This window comes from Talpa occidentalis, unplaced genomic scaffold (genome assembly GCF_014898055.3).
Source record: "Talpa occidentalis isolate TD23 unplaced genomic scaffold, MPIMG_talOcc4v2.1 talOcc4.1701, whole genome shotgun sequence".
Lineage (NCBI taxonomy): Eukaryota > Metazoa > Chordata > Mammalia > Eulipotyphla > Talpidae > Talpa > Talpa occidentalis.
Window position 1 is genome coordinate 1,486 of NW_023601756.1, and position 15,763 is coordinate 17,248.

At 50.2% G+C, this 15,763-nt stretch overlaps 1 long non-coding RNA gene across 2 annotated transcripts; it reads left to right on the forward strand.

The window, feature by feature from the left end:
* The first annotated feature begins 231 nt into the window (after positions 1 to 231).
* On the forward strand, positions 232 to 10,445 carry LOC129146148 (uncharacterized). 2 transcript variants are annotated; one of them, XR_008552657.1, is made up of 3 exons: positions 232 to 294; positions 9,306 to 9,436; positions 9,841 to 10,445. It is a non-coding gene; the product is annotated as an uncharacterized LOC129146148 (long non-coding RNA). The 2 variants fall into 2 exon arrangements; XR_008552658.1 differs by lacking the exon at positions 232 to 294 and adding an exon at positions 5,132 to 6,222.
* Positions 10,446 to 15,763: the final 5,318 nt, after the last annotated feature.

Genomic DNA, 15,763 nt, shown 5'->3' on the forward strand with positions numbered 1-15,763 from the left:
CCGGGCCCGGCCGAGGGGCGGGGCGAGGCGGGGCGGGGGCCGGCCGGAGGCGGAGGCCGGGCGGGCGGCTGGAGGGAGGCGGCGGGCGCGGGCGGCGGCGGCGCGCGGAACATGGCGGGCGGCGGCGACGCGGCCGCCGCGGGAGAGGGCGGCGCGGACGGCTCCGAGCGGGACGGCCGCGGCGAGGGGCAGCAGCCGGGCGGCGGCCACGGGCCCCGCCGGCGCCGCAGCGCACCGAGACGCTGGGCTTCTACGAGAGCGACCGGCGGCGGGAGCGGCGCCGCGGCCGCGCAGGTGAGGCGGGCGGCGCTAGGCCGCGGCGGGGCGCGCGGGGCGGCGGGGGACCCCGGGCCGGCCGGGGCCGCGGGGCGCGCGGGTCCCCGGGCTCCCCGGGGCTCCCGCGGCGCCGCGGCCGCTGACAGCCCGGGGCGCGCGGCCCGAACCCCGCGCCGGCGCCGGGCTGGGGGTCCCCGCGGGCGGCCGCGGGAAGTTGGCGCCCGGGCCCCAGACGGCTCTGGGGACCGCGGGGACCCCCGGCGCCCCCGCCGCGCCGCGCCCTGGGGACCCTCGCGCCCCGGAGCCCAGCCCCGGGCGGCGAGCGCGCCGCCTCCTCTCGGGCCAAGGTGACTCCTCGGTTCCGTGTTTCACGCGCACTGAACCCCAGAAACCTGTTAACGCGCCCGCGGGGAGGTTGGCCTCGCCGCCGCCCCAGGACGGGCTGGACCGTGAAGTTGGGTCGCTGGCCCGGAGCAGCCCGGCCCGCCCGCCCCGACATGGCACCTGCGAGCTCGCCCCGAGCAGGAGCTCGGAGCCACTTTGGAAAAATATGTGATTGCGGGGTGAGCAGAGATGCGCTGTGACTCCCGCTTCAGTGGCAAGTTCGGAGCGTGTTGTTGTGTGGTTCCTTGAAGCGATGGTTTTGTTCTCGCTTTTAAAGATTTTTGTACATTGCACGCGTGTGCCTGTTGCCCCGGTGCATTCGGTTTAAAGGAAAAAGATTTTGAGACGTCGTGTTTCGTTGCACGGGGTGATCACGTTTTAATTCTTACATAATTGTAAGTTTTTGAACAGCCACCGAAGCATAACTCAGTTAACGTTTCTCCCAGAGAGAGAATTGCATCTGGCGCCCCATAGGGACTGTATTAGCCGTCATTTCCTGCTGGTCATGCAAATAAATATTTATTTTGTATGCAGGAATTGAAAATGTAGGAATATTTAAATGTTCTAAGGCTCATCAGGTGAGATCCTCCTTGATTTGCTTATTGTCAGTACTCACTAGACATAGATTCAATTTTTGAAGAGGTCCATGTCTTTGAAAAATTAAGCACAGACGGTGCCTTGTTCAGTCTTTTTCAATCAACCACTTAAAAATTCTCAACTCTGTTGGGTGTAGATGTCAGTTAAACACCTGCTTGCAAGAGTATTTTACTTTTTGAATTGGCAGGTTGGAAGTAAGACAAGACAGTAAATCTCTTAGCTGTTTACTTACTTAGATTTGAATATTAAAAGTGCCCCAGTGCAATATTAAAAGTGCCTCAGTGCAAATAGAAACAAATGTGGTCAGGTTTCATTATAATTTTTTAAAAATATTTCTGAGTTTCAGGAAAGTCAGTGTTATAAAAGCCTCTTTTTGTTGTTTTGCGTGCACAGAAAATGAAGTTGTCAGGAGTCTTTTAAGGTACACAGATGTTGGGCCCTTGGAGTACCCCCAACATCCCTCCTGAGGAGGGGTCTGCCTGGCTGGTAGGGTAGGCCTCCGTAGAGTTCATCATGTCCCCACCCACATTCTTCATCAGTGTGACTGACGGAGAATGGTTACTTAACATGTTTGAAGCTGGACTTTTTTAACCTATAATTGCAGAAAGTTATCATCAGGGAGATACTTCCAGTTTCAGTTGTTGAGATAGGCCTCATTGGCTCCCCAGTTCTATCAGTTATGTGGAGGAGCGATGACAGTGGCAGCTTTGGGGGATCAGGACATAGGTAAGCACATCAGAAACTTTCAGCTGGGGTCACCAGCCAGTGTAATGCCATCTGGGCCTCCACACAGGCCCCTTACACTGGGATCTGCCTCTGCTCTGCGTGGCATCATGGGTGAGCTTCCTGGAGATTGGAGTTTTTTCAGCCATCCGCAAAGGCCTGAGTGGTTTCTGCTTTCCCCAATCCCCCAGCCCTGCTCCTTCCCCTGCTCCTCAGCCTTTTCCTCTTCCCCTGTCCAGGGCTGGCCTGGACCAGAGGGGCTTCCCAACTCTTGTTCTGTGAGAAGTGTTTTTCCCAGAATCAAAGGTATTCCCAGAATCAAAGGTATTCCCGGCCAAGGTGCTGGCACTTGACTTAAGACCGCCCTGGTTTTATGGCCTAGTGCCCGGCCTGCCTCAGATGCGCCAGTCACTCTTCCTAAGGGAGGGAGCCTTTGTTTTGCATTTCTGAAAGTCATAAACTGTGTGTTGGTGACCTAATCATCCGTTAGTTCCAAAGTCTCCTTTATCATTTCTCTCAAGGCATTTTGGGCTCTTACAAATAAGACGTTGGTCAATCTATCCTAAAAACTTAGAATTCCTAAAATGAACATACAAATTAGGTGTTTTCCAACCCTCCTGTCCAATTAAAAAAATCTAACTACATTGTTCATATTTTTTATTTTATACCTCTCCTTGTTCGTATATATGGCTAGAAAATAAATGCATGGAAACTAATTTGTGTATATACAGCTGTGTATACCAAACACTTGGATCTCTGTGAAGCTTTATTGTCTTTCCAAAGTCTTCTCTGTCATTTGGTTGGCCGAACTCGTGCTGTGACTTCTGTGTAGCATGACAGTGGACTGGAAATCTCAAGTGCCGGTACTTACACCTCAGCACAGGTAAATGTGGACCTCACTCCCGCTCTCTGCCTTTGCCTTAGGTGGTCACCGGTCTGGGGTCTGGGTTAGTGGGCGTCAGGAACTGCAGCTTCATCTCTCCTGTCTTTTATTCCAACTCTGAAAAATACTACCAACTCTTTTTTGACATAAGATCAGATGATAAGACATATCACCCTGTTTTTGTGCTTGCTCTCCACTGGACTCTTAAGTGGGAGAACTTCTGGATAGCCATGTTCCCATTTAGGGATCCAGGTCCAGCAAGTCAACTTTGGACTAAGAATTAGGCAACCTGTTCTTGGCTTGGTTTGGCTGTTGGATTGCTCTGTAGACTCACACTTGTTTACACTGCTTGCCTAATCCATTCGGCTTCCTTTCATAGCTCTAGTAAATACCTTAGTATCTGAAGTATTTAAATTGGCTTTAGTAACCATGGGGACTTCACAGTGGAAGACTTGGGATAACATAAATATAACACCTACTGTTGCGGATGAGATAACGCAGGTGTCGGGGCCTGTGCAGGGTAAGGTCTTGCTGACAAAACCCAAGAGCCTAGCGCAGGGGCTGGACCAGACAGAGCCTTGTTTCTGACCGTGACCTGCCATGGAGACTGTTTTCTCCTCTTTTTTAATGGTAGCGCTTCACCTCTGGAACTGGAACTTGTCATCCATCTCCTGTGCTTCTCTTCTCTGCTCCACCCAAATGCAGACCGGGTGCTTTTCCACCACGAAGGAATAAGCAGAGGCAGAAATACTGAAACCCCAGAAACCCACTGCTCTTCATTTTAGCCATTCTCACACAAGATTCTGAGTGAGGTGAAGGTTTTGACTGTTCCATATGTCCTAGTTTTTGTGGTATTACAATTTGTTAAGTTCATTTTACAGATGTCATATTTTTATTTAAGTGTGTGCTCTTTTAATCAGCCCACATCCACAGGGTTACAGTTACCCTGTCCCCAGCTTGTCCTGATGGAGGAATAAATGCTGTGGTTCGGAAATTATGCTCTAGAGTACAGTGATTTCCCATTTACAGAGGAAAATAAGGATAACTGTAAAACTGACTGGGAAACTTGGAGTGAGCATGATCCTGATACGGATAAAGTCAAATTAGTTTCTTCTTTTCTGGCAGACTATTGCCCTGCTCTTAAACTTCTAGCTCACTTTACTTAACTAGTTCATGCAAACTAAACAAAATGAAAAGTTAGTCATTTTGGTCTTAGACCAGCTCAATATCTTAACTTTTTAAAATGTGTAACTTCACCTAGTTTACCCTCCAGAATTCAACCCTCGCAGCTTGTTTGCAGCTCAGTTTAGGGGAGGTTCGTGTAAGAGGGCTTTGGGAAGAGGGTGGCAGTGACTGACAGATTAATGACACCGTGTTTCCACTTTCAGTCCTTAACTTTGTAACCTTGTGACTTGGAAAAAGGCATTACTTTTTTTATTCCTGCTTTCCGTCTAGAAATTTATGAAAATCCGCCAATACTCTGCTTCCTTAAATGAGACCATTTATGAACAGCTCGAGAGTCTTAAAACCTTGTATGGTGCCTTCACTGCATTTGATTTGAAGGCAGAATGACTGTTGTATTGATTCCTGGTTAGCCATGTCCAGGGGCACTTCTATATTTGTGTAATAAACTTAAGTCCTATTTTTTAGTGTAGCCTTAGGAACATAATTTTACATTATTTAAGACTGGAGATCTGCATGTTTCATAATGTTTTCCTAACTGTTAACAGATATTACTTCCCACTTTTTTTAATGGTTAATGGTCAGTGCTATTTTAAGAAAGATATATTTAGACTTATTACTTAGCTTATAAATATACTTACGGTTACTCATTACTTTTAATTAATACTTTTAAATCCTGTATTCTTATTTCTAGAACAAGCTCTCAAAAAACAAGTAAACATATTTCTTTTAGGAATAAGGAAGACGCCTGTAATGTACTATACTTTTTCTGAATTTGAGATATTGGATCACAGAGCAAGTGTGTGTTAGGGCTGAAGATTGATGAAAAGTACCCTGCAGGAATTGAGTTGGCTATATGATTGGCATAATTTTCCTTCTATTAAATATTCACAGTTGTTGAAACTTGATTCTCAAATGTAGAAGCACTTGTTTATAACCAGTGAAGTACTTTTTTTTTTTTTTTTTTTTTTTTTAGTTTCTTTTTTTTTTTAATAGAGGCATGTTTTTATTTATTTATTTATTATATTTGTTTGTTTTGTTTATACATGCACTGGGTACAGTCAGAAGCGCGGGAGGGTGAGAGAATTCACCAGAGCCAGAGGGGGGAGCAGAGCAGGCAGAAGGACTGAAGTACACTGCTGAGGGGAGCAGCGGGTGGCAGGAGAGGTCTGCGCACCATGTGGGACCCTCCTCTGGTGGCCGGGGAGCAGCCGGGGATCGAACCGGCGCCGCAGAGGCCGCGGGCAGCTTCGCAACCCAGCGCTCAACCGCTGCACCACCGGGGAGGCCCTAGTGAAGTACTTTTTTAAAAAGATTTTTACTAAATGATGTTCCCTCTTAGAACTGGACATATGAAATAAAAATGATTGACATCTAATAAGTTAAGAAAGCAAACATTTGGATTTTTTTTATGGAAAATGATTTCTTTTAAAAAAAGTCAAGACAGATATTTGGGATAACCAATGAGATTGCTTTTGCTAGGGAGGAATGAAGTGGCTCCACAGCCCTGGGGAAGTTCAGGTGCACTTGGCTGACACATCCTCCCAGAGGGTGCCCAGGGTAGGCGAGAGAACAATGCCCTTCCCAGCTGATTAGCCCCGGCCTGCGCCCAGCATCTGGGGCCAGACTGCTCAGGTGAGGCTGTAGAAGTCAAGTGAACACCCGCCGAGGAGAGGAGAGGAGAGGAGTACTGGAGCACAGCAGCCCGCAGAGCAGACAAAGCCCCATCCTTCCGTGTGGCAGGGTCTTGGAGAGGTGGGCGCCACCCAGGCACAGCCACTGACGAGAGGCTCAGGGGCACGGGCTGTTGGGGTCTAGGGCTCTTTCTGCCTGGTCTAAGGTGCGCCAGGGCCCCGCTGACTTCTCTGCTGTGGCTGTCACACAGAGGGGACGGTGGCCACGGGACCGGGCGGCGAGCACGCTGGCCTTGGCATTCACAGATGGAGCTTCCGTTCCCAAGGGGCCCTTTAGCTCTTCAGTGACCTGGGACAAGCCTCTAACCTCTGCATTTATTAGCAAAATGTGGACTCCACTCCCGACTCTTCTAGAGCTCAGCATTGTCCTGAGAATTCTGTGATGTGGCCAGCGTGTGCAAGGCCGTGTCAAACTCAGTGCCATGGAGTGGGAGGGTTCCAGTCCCGTAAGCAGGGCCAGGTCTCCAGAGTGGGGCGAGGGAGGTAAGAGGAAACTTGCGAAATATTTCGCCCTTGAAGCTTGGTTCTTTTGTTAGTGCTGCTTTAATGTGTCTTTAAAAACCCGTGTGATCGCTGCCCTCATGTCTGGCGCGCACTCCATACATGGCACCTGATCTCAGACTCACAGTGGGTTTTTAGTATAGAACTTCGTTCAGAAGATGTGACTTAGGTTACAGAGTTTGTTAAATACCCTCATCATGTTACCTTTTATCCCTGAAACCAGAATTGCAGTAGTAACATCATTCGGCATTGGGTAACCACCAAACCAGGATTGGTTAATGCTACAGGCTTTTGAAATTATTAGTGAGTCTCAAACATGGGGTGATGCTTCTGCGTTTCTGTGCAGATCCCCTGTCCCCCAACCGTGTCACTTGGCAGACAAGCCCTCGGCCTCACGCTTCTGTCACCTTGCACTCTAGGCCATGAGCAGGGCCTGGACTACTCTGTGACAGAGCTGGTGCCAAGCCCCTCTCCACTGGCCATCTCTCTTCTCCTGCAGCACAGCCAGACGCTGCTGTCGTCAGGAAAGACCCCGTCATGCCGGCCTAGCTAGCTCAGCCTTCTGATTTAATTTGCTTTTTTAAGTGGGAAATTGTGTGATGTCCTGTTTTTGTCTCCTACGCGTGTCGCCATGCCAGTGCTGCCGGCCCCACTGTCCCCTGGTCGTGCACGAGGAAGGGGGCTCCTTCCCTCTGCCCTGGCCCCGGGCAGCTCTGGCTCAGGCTTGGCCTCTCTGGCATCGTCTTCACTGCCTCGGCCACATGGGATTTGGGTTTCTGTCTTGTTTTCTCTGCTGTGCTCTTGTCTGGTCCCCGTGTCCTTTAAGCAGGCATGGCTTCAGCATTGGTCCTCTCCGTGTCTGAGGAGGCGCAGGAGGAGGAGAGACTCAGTCAGGGAAAGGCCTGTGGCGTGTCCGGGAGCCCAGGCTGGGGGGCGCCGTGGCCGGTTGGGAAGGCTGGGCTCTGCCCGCCGGGACGTGCGCGGTGCACCAGCACTCACGGAGGGGAATCCTTAGCCACAGGGCGGTGTAAACCTGTCGATGTGTTGGCAGGAAATGAAAAGTAGTGTGAGCGGAGAATGGTGCCCCGAGAGCTGGGGGGGGGGGGGCAGGTGAGGCGCACCGCGGATGGGGTCTGGGTCAGCTCTGCTGAACAGGCGGGCCCTCACCTGCCCTGGTGGGAAGAGGGCCTGGGCAGAGAAGGGGCAGGAGGAGGGAGGCAGCAGCCTTGGGAGAGACGACGGGCAAATGAGGGTGAGACAGAAGAGGGAGAAGAGGGAGAAGGTGGCAAACCTTGCTGAGGAAGAGGCGGTAGCACTAGAGGTGGGAGGGAGAGCGGGGTGTCAGATTGTCCTCCAGCTTCTGGTGTCCAGCTGCCTCCCTGGCTGTGCCCAGTGGGGGGGGGGGAGGTGAGTGAGGATGGGTGGGCTTAGTGGAGAAGACACTGAAGTCGCTGCGGCAGGTTAGGGGGGTCTCTGGGGCCCCAGGTGGAGTTGCCTGGAGGCAGTTGGAAATACAGGCCAGGCTCAGCGGGCAGACCTGAAGAGCCTGTGACTCTGGGGTTTGGATTGTGGGTCTCACCTCTGACCCACCTCCCATGGCCAGTGACTCACGTGCCATCAGCAGAGGTTGGAGGAAGCGCCGACTTAGTGGGGGGGCAGGCAAGAATGGGGGACTCCAGGTCAGGTGCGGCGCAGAACTGTGGTGAGTGACCGCCCTCCAGGCTCATGAGCCAGAGTTCACTGGTGCAGGCAAAACATCTAAAAGCAGATTCTTCTGCTTTCTGTATGTCCTGTTGCCTCTCAGTTTTTACAGGAAGAAAATGCTATGCCAGATGCCAGCTGATCAGAACATCCTTTTCTTTCTCACGGGAGACCGAACTGAATACGATGGTGGATCGTCACTAGTTTGGGCTGCTCTTGTCTGCAGCTCAGAGGGGCTCTTTTCCTCCTCTTCAGACAGCAGCTCTCACACTGGGTCCAGGCTGCCCACAACGTCCCGAGAGAGTCCCCAGCCAAAAACTTTCTCTCTGTGCACCGGGTTATCCTCTGCCGGTACCTGCACTAGCGCTGACGTCTGCGCTCGTGGCTTCGGCTGCAAACGCGCTGAGAGCCTCACGGCGCTCGACACGTGGTAGGAGTTGCTGTCCTCCTGGGTTCAGTGCCCAGATGGCTCTCATGGTCTCCCTGCCTCCAAACAGTGTGTGAACCTGGCATGAAAGTGTGTGTGTGTGTAATTTTTTGGTGTATTGTTACCTTTGAATATGGAAGTGAGCTGCTAGACCCGAAGCAGGGAAGGTCACTGTGAGGAGGCAGGTGGAGGAGCGCCGGGGGTGCTGGGCTTCGGGTACAGGTGTCACGTGACAGGACCAGGTCAGCCTGGGCGGCCGCAGCTCCCCACCAGGTCTGCAGAGAGAGCCCAGCACAGAGGCTTCAGCCTCCTCTGGCCTGAGGTGACCCCATGACTGTAGGTAAACAGAGGGGTGGGCAAACGGACAGATCAGGGGAAGGGGCTTTTCCAGAATTGGCTGATTTCTGCCTTGTGTAGCTTATCATGCTCATCATCCTGCTGGTGAGCCAGCCCCCAGGAAATGGCATCGTGCACACACTCGCACAGAGTCTGCGACGCTGCATCGCGCGGAACCCATGTCGTTCGCCCGGGATGGTCTGGGGCTTAAGCCAAGCCCGTGAGGTGACCTGGCTCCCTTTCCATTCCGCATGTGCAGTGCCCATTGTACGCACTCTTGGTATTTGCTCTCTTCACCTCCCGTCATCTCTCCAACCGTCCAGGTCCTAGGTCACCGTTGAGGCCAGGGCAGGCTCTCCAAAGCGCCGTGTGACTGCTCTGGCCCTGTCCGAGTCCCTGCTGCGCCCCTGGCATGGCAGCTACATGCCACCACCTTCTTGGGGTCTTGGCTGGTGACTCGTGTGTAGTTTCTTCAGTTCTGGGCACGGAATCAGAGTCCTTGGTTTTATTCTCATTGTAGAGCTGCGTGACCTGTGGCCCCAGCCCCCAGTGAGTTCCTGATAAACACTGTTGTCTTTGTTTTGTGTCCTCTTTCCCGTAGAGCTCTCGCTGCTGAGGTTCCTCAGCGCTGAACTAACCCGAGGGTACTTCCTCGAGCACAATGAGGCCAAGTACACAGAAAGAAGAGAGCGCGTGTACACTTGTATGCGAATACCCAGGGAATTGGAAAAGGTACCATTTTTTTTCTTATTTCCAGACATCATTTTAAAAGTAATGTCAACATGTTCATCATACCTACTCCCTCCCCCTCGCCCCCCGCCAAGATGGGGACAGCTTGAGTCGAGTTTTGCTGGAAATGATGTGATCATAGGTAATTAAATATATTGGGAAGTAGGAATTCCCTATATAGGGAGAGTATTTTTTAAATTTTAAATTGTGTTTTTAGTGTCCACTCCAGTGATTCTTGATTTTGCTTCTTACTATACATGCCAGATTTCCCTTTGTGCCCCAGCCAGCTAGCTTTTGCTGAGGAATGAATCTCCACTTCTGTGCTTCCTTAGGTCTTTCTGGTTTTTTCCCCAGTTGACGTGATAAGTTACTTAATTTTAGTCCTTTTTAATGTTTTCATTCCTCAGAAAGTCCTCATATTAAAAACAAAAATGGCAGTCACTTTAAAAAGAAAGGGAATTCATTTCACCTTCATCACAGAAGGCAGCACGGCCCGGGGCGAGCCTAGTGACTGCAGCACCAGCTCTACATGCCACTCCCTCCCTTGCTGTCTCAGGCCCACGCCAGTCAGATAGCATTGCTTGGGCTACCGGTGAGTCTGAGCAATTCCAGATTTCTTCTATCGGGACATGTCATACTTTTGTAGTAGCATAAAACTTGGAATATTCTGATCCCTTTCTTAGAATCCATACTCTCTGTGACTGGGGTGGGAAGAGCTTGCTGGGTGGCGGGCAGTGAGCAGAGAGGGCCCGCTGGCTTGCTGACGTGTTTATTCCTGATAGTTCTTCTGTTTGGTAAAAGGAGGAATCAGCTACGGTGGAAAGGGCAGTGCGAGGAAGGTGGCTTCACCTGGTCTTCGGGCATGTCCCATGCTGAAGCTTAGGAAGTTCTGTGCCAGGTGGGGCTTTGGAGAGCTGGAGCCAGCAGGAGCAGACGGGCAGTGAAGCCGTCAGCTTTGGTCGGGGTGGTAAAATGTGCTTAGTGACTGCTGCTCTTCTGGAAGCCCTGGGGCTCCGTGGGGGAGCCGGCTTTCTGGGGCTCTCCTTTCCAACCCAGTGATACCTTCCCGTTGTATCTGTGTATATTCAAGATTGGGGAGTTACAGTCTCTTTGAGTTGCAAAAATAATTAAACCAATTGTCATGTCTTTCTTCACATATTTTAAACTTGCTTTTCAGAGATGACTGCTTTTCCTCCCATCAGTTACAATGGGGGGTCATCCCCTGCCAAGCAATTCTAGTACACCGGCTCCTTGTCCTCCAAGTCAGCTCAGTCCTGACACTGCCCGAGAATGGCATCTGAGTCCACAGGATACAGGGTCATCCTGCAAGGCTGCCACACACCCGCTCAGATGCCAGTCACAGACCCAGGATGTCACCTGGGCTCCTGGCCCGCCGGCTATAAACTCGAGGTTCCAATGACCCCATCATTCCAAAGGTTTTTTTCAGAGCTCAGTTCCAAAAAGACCTGGTTATTTGCCCAGGCGCATGGAGGGGAGCAAGGACGGGGCCACATCTAGCCTCCATGTTGGGCCTCAGCCTCCACCAGCAAGGGCTTCCCACCTGAGCAGCCCTGGGTTCCTATGCTTTTGTCCTCTGGGGAGAACAAGGGGATCCACCTGCAGCCCACAGCCATGCACCGGACATAGCAGGGGCTGCTCCTCGGTGGGGTGTCTCCTAGCCTGAAGCACTGAGCCCCAACCCGCCCCCCTCACTGTCCCTGGTCAGGGCCGGCTCAGTGCCCGGCGCTTCTCTTCGTCATTTCTTAATTTTTAATATTTATTTATTTTGTAGAACCAGGGTATAGTTCTTTATTAGCTACGTTGCAATAACAAGCACACTTCTGGGTGGAGATCTCACCAGAACGTGAATGCCTCTCACATTGTTGATGTGAGTATTGAATTGTCTTTTGGGGAAGTGCCCACAGGTTCGGGAGACGCAAGTGTGGGTGGTGTTTTCAAACAGGCTCCATTATGGTTCTTTTTAAATTTTTTTTTTTTTTTTTAAGCACGGAATGGAGGAACAGGGAAAGTGTCAGGGTGCAGGCCTCAGGGCACAGGCCTCATCTGTATGTCTGTGGCTGTGTAGCAGCAGAAACGGTGGGCTAACACTGCTCCTGCACAGTTGTAAGAATTCCCTGATCCTCTTTCTCAAAACAGGGGCTTTGGGCATTGGGCCTTTTTAGGAAATTTGATGTAGGCTCCTAGAACAACACTTCAGAAGCCTTATAGTTAAAAATACACAAAAGGATGTCATATTTTTCACTAGAGAGCCGTGTCTTCTTTTTTTTTTTTTTTTTAAAGATTTATTTATTTATTTATCATTTATACAAGCACTGGGTACAGTCAGAAGCGCAGGAGGGTGAGAGAACTCACCAGAGCCAGAGCAGGGAACTGAGCAGGCAGAAGGACCGAAGTACACTGCTGAGGGGAGCAGCAGGCGGCAGGAGAGGTCTGCGTGCCATGTGGGACCCTCCTCCGGTGGCCGGGGAGCAGCCGGGGATCGAACCGGCGCTGCAGAGGCTGCAGGCAGCTTCGCAACCCAGCGCTCAACTGCTGCGTCACCAGGGAGGCCCGAGAGCCGTGTCTTCTTAACATCTAAGTGCAAGTTGGAGGAAGGCCGAGGGAGGCAGCTGAGTGAAGGCCCCTCTGTCCCAGCATGACTGGCTCAGGGACCAGCTAGCGCTGCTCTGACTCTGCCGAGGCCCGTGTCTTAGATGTGTAGATTTTCTCGTGTAAGAGATGGGAAGCTCTCTAGACAGTCATCTTAATATGCTATTTTTTTAGTGGTTTCCTTTCTGTTTACATTTTCTATTCTAGCGTGTAACAAACACTTTGCCCGTTTTTTTTCTTTTTTAAAAGTAAATGCTATGATATTTTCACATAACCTTTTCAGGAAGAGAGACTTGATAATTAAAGAGCACTTTGCTTCTACAAGGGTTGCAAATACTATAAAACATGAAATTAATGTTTGTATTTAAAGTGAAAAGAAAGGTCACCTCACTATCTTACTGAATGAACTTTTTACTAATGTAAAAAAAAAAAAATGCCAGAATTGTTGTTAGTGGATAAACACAGTATTCTTGACATTTAATAAGGGGATTTGCTTACATCCTTAAAATAATAGTATTTCTAATTATGAGTACTTTCACTCTCTCATTCTAAAGTAAGAGTGTAAAATCTTGTTGACACTGGAGGAACATTCTTTCCTACTGCTAATCTCTGCACCTGCTCCCCCACCTGGGTTCTCTTCTTAGATCGACTCCTAACTGCTTATCTGGCCCACTTTGGGGCCACATTGTTCTCCCCCAAGTAGCCCAGGAGGCTGTGCTGCTGGCTGCACTTTTGAAGCCGAGGCCAATGGGAGGTGCTGAGGGAAGGAGCTGCAGCCTCTGCTATCTGGCGCCATGATGTGTGTGCGCAGGAGCCGCCCTTCTGCCCCAGGCCTGGGTTTCTTGGTCCTGTTAATTACAATGTCAGCCCAGTATCAGTGTTTTAAGATCTTTTACTGTTGTTCACTTCAGCAAACTCAGAATGCTCTGCTCTTGAGAGCAAGAGGAATGCCTCAGGTTCCTGTCCCCAGGGTGCATCCCAGCGGCCTCTCTGTGTGGCTGTGACTGTACTAGGTGGCAGACGAGGAGGGGCCCATTCTCCCGCTTTGGTCCCCGTTAGGCTGTCAGTCATCTTGCTGCTGTGCTGGACCTTTCTAACCCTGCCATCCCCGGGTCCTCTGGCTCTCCGCCTCCTTCCATGGCTGACCACAGCCAGGAAGGGCCTCCAGGGGAAACCTGCTTTCTTCCCTCTTTGCTGCCAGCCTGGTTGCCTTGTGAGTAAAGGTGCTCTCTTTGAGGACATAACTGATGGCCGTAGAGATAAGCGCTCTATCACCTAGATATTTTCTGCCAAACCCTCTATAGTCTGACCTGGGGCAATGAAGTCTGAGTTAGGACAGGGGAGGCGAGGAGGCAGTTTCCTTGAGAGGAGGTTCAGGTAAGAGTGTGTGTACTGCCCTGTATGGCTTCTCCATTCAGCCAGTTACATCTCACCTCTGGCATCTATTTTTGTGTTGATAATAAAACAAATATCATTTATCAAATAAGGATTAGGTGCTAGACTTTGTTCTGAGCAGTTAAAAATAGCGTGAATCCCTTAGCAGCTGCAAGAGATTATGTTAAAATTCCATTTCCTCCGTCCACGTGGGTGCCAGCCTCATACTTACGACGACCAGACATTTCCCCTCCAGCCTGTGTTTTGGTGGAGACTCGTGTGTACGTTCTGCATTTTGACGCCATGGGGACATTTTGCAACATGCATGTGCAAAAGTGTCCTTTTGGAGTTCATGGCCTTATTTTTCCCCAAAATTCAGGAAATAGTAAAGAGATGCTCACCGTAGTATTTACTAAAATTTCCTAATGTGTTTAAATGCTAATTCAAGGCAATACAAGTTACCTGCTCAGCTCAATTAACAGTTTTCTCTGTCCTTGAGGTCTTTGTTCTGGGCACTGTCACAGTGTAGCAGCACAGTGACCAACATAACGCCCACTGTTAGCCTAGCTGGGCAGAGAAAATACATTAAGTGAATATAGCAGAAGAGACAAGGTGATGTGCCATTAAAGTATAAGTAAAGCACTACTGAGGTGTTTCAGAGAAGGGGACATTTCCTTACCAAATGGGAATTGCGAAAGCAATGGCAAGATATTGAGAAAAAGAGACTGGTTTTGTGGTGTGCCCCTTAGGGTGTCCGTTCCTGTGAGCCTGCACCTGCACAAATGCCTGGGCCCCGGGGTGCTGGCGCCGTGCAGAGGTGGGCCACTGTCAGGTACACACAGTGCAAGGACAGACACGCGTGCCCGTCGGGTGGGCTGTCCAGTTACCGTGGGCAGTCAGGGTGAGGACTGGAGACCAGGCTTTGGGAGGAAGCTATTAAAATGTATTTCTTTCTTTCTTTCTTTTTTTTTTTTGTGGGACCCTCGCCGGTGGCCGGGGAACGAACCGGCGCTGCAGAGGCCGTGGGCAGCCTCACAGCCCAGCGCTCAACCGCTGAGCCACCAGGGGAAGCCCTAAAATGTATTTCTTAGGGATACTTTTAGCTGTCTGTAGCAGGAACCTGCCAGTGTGTTCACCAGGTCAGATTTTTGTTCATTTGTGTGGTTTTTGAACAAAGATAGTGGAAGGAGGGCTCCGTCCAGCAACTTGGGAGCCAGCATGGACTCGGGTGTCTTCATCTTTCCCTACTGTCCTTGGCAGGTTGGCTTTTGGCTTTTTTGCTTGTTACCATTACCTCTTAACAGATGACAGCTGCAACTCCAGGCAGAGCATCTGCAATCAGACAGAAGAGGGCATGGGCACTGCCACCTTTCCAGGTGTCCACTTCACAGTCAGAGTTTTCCAGCTATCCCAGCATGCTTCATTCTGCTGATGTCGTCCTAGCCAGGCCAGGTCACACAGCATCCCCAGCTGCATGGGAGAATGAAACTGAGGGTTACGCTTTCCCAGCTCGGGGAAGACACTTGGCGAGTGGTAGCTGAGTGAGCCACCCCTAGAGCTGGGCCTCTGACAGATCAGCACCGCAGTGTTCACCATGGATTGGAAATGGGAGAAGCAGGATCTCAAGGTCTTTTTGTGTGTGTAGTCTTTGTACAGATTAAATCTTCAGTTGACTTAATTGTCTCCTGAACTCAGTCCTTAGGGTGAATACATGTCAGATGTAGGTCATGGTGGTCACGAAGCCCTTGATCAAAACTCTCGTTCATTCCATCTGTTGATGTGACCTTGCCTATTGAGAAAGTAGACCTACACTAAAAATGTTTATGATTTAACTGTAATTCTGTGCTTTTTGGCAGTCTTTCATTATTACCATGCTTTATACAATGCAGTTATTTAAATCATTTTTTTTTTTAAATTGATGCTCACTCATAAGTGGAATTAAGTTGAGTTGTCATAAGAATCTAACAAATGGTTGTAAGGTTTAGGTTTGCCGTGTTGAAGGCATGATGTAAGCGTTGCTGATGGTATAGGAGGTGGTTATTTTTAGGTCTTGACTACTGTTACTGGAGGGAAGAAAGGCTACTGTCTCACAGGGAAATTATTTGGGGTGAGGATTCAGCAACCGTAACTTCTCGGCTCAGGTCTGCAAGTAACTGCCAAGTGGCGCTTCCTTAGAAGGCTGGACCAGGTTATCTAAAGAGGGCTGCCAGTGTGTGACCCCGTGAATGAGTTTATCTACAGCAACAGAGGTTTGGGGTGAAAGCAGAAAGGGCTATTTTATGTATATCACGAGGGAGGAGGTAACATTAGAAATAATTCAGAGTTCCTTTCAAAATAATGCGCTTA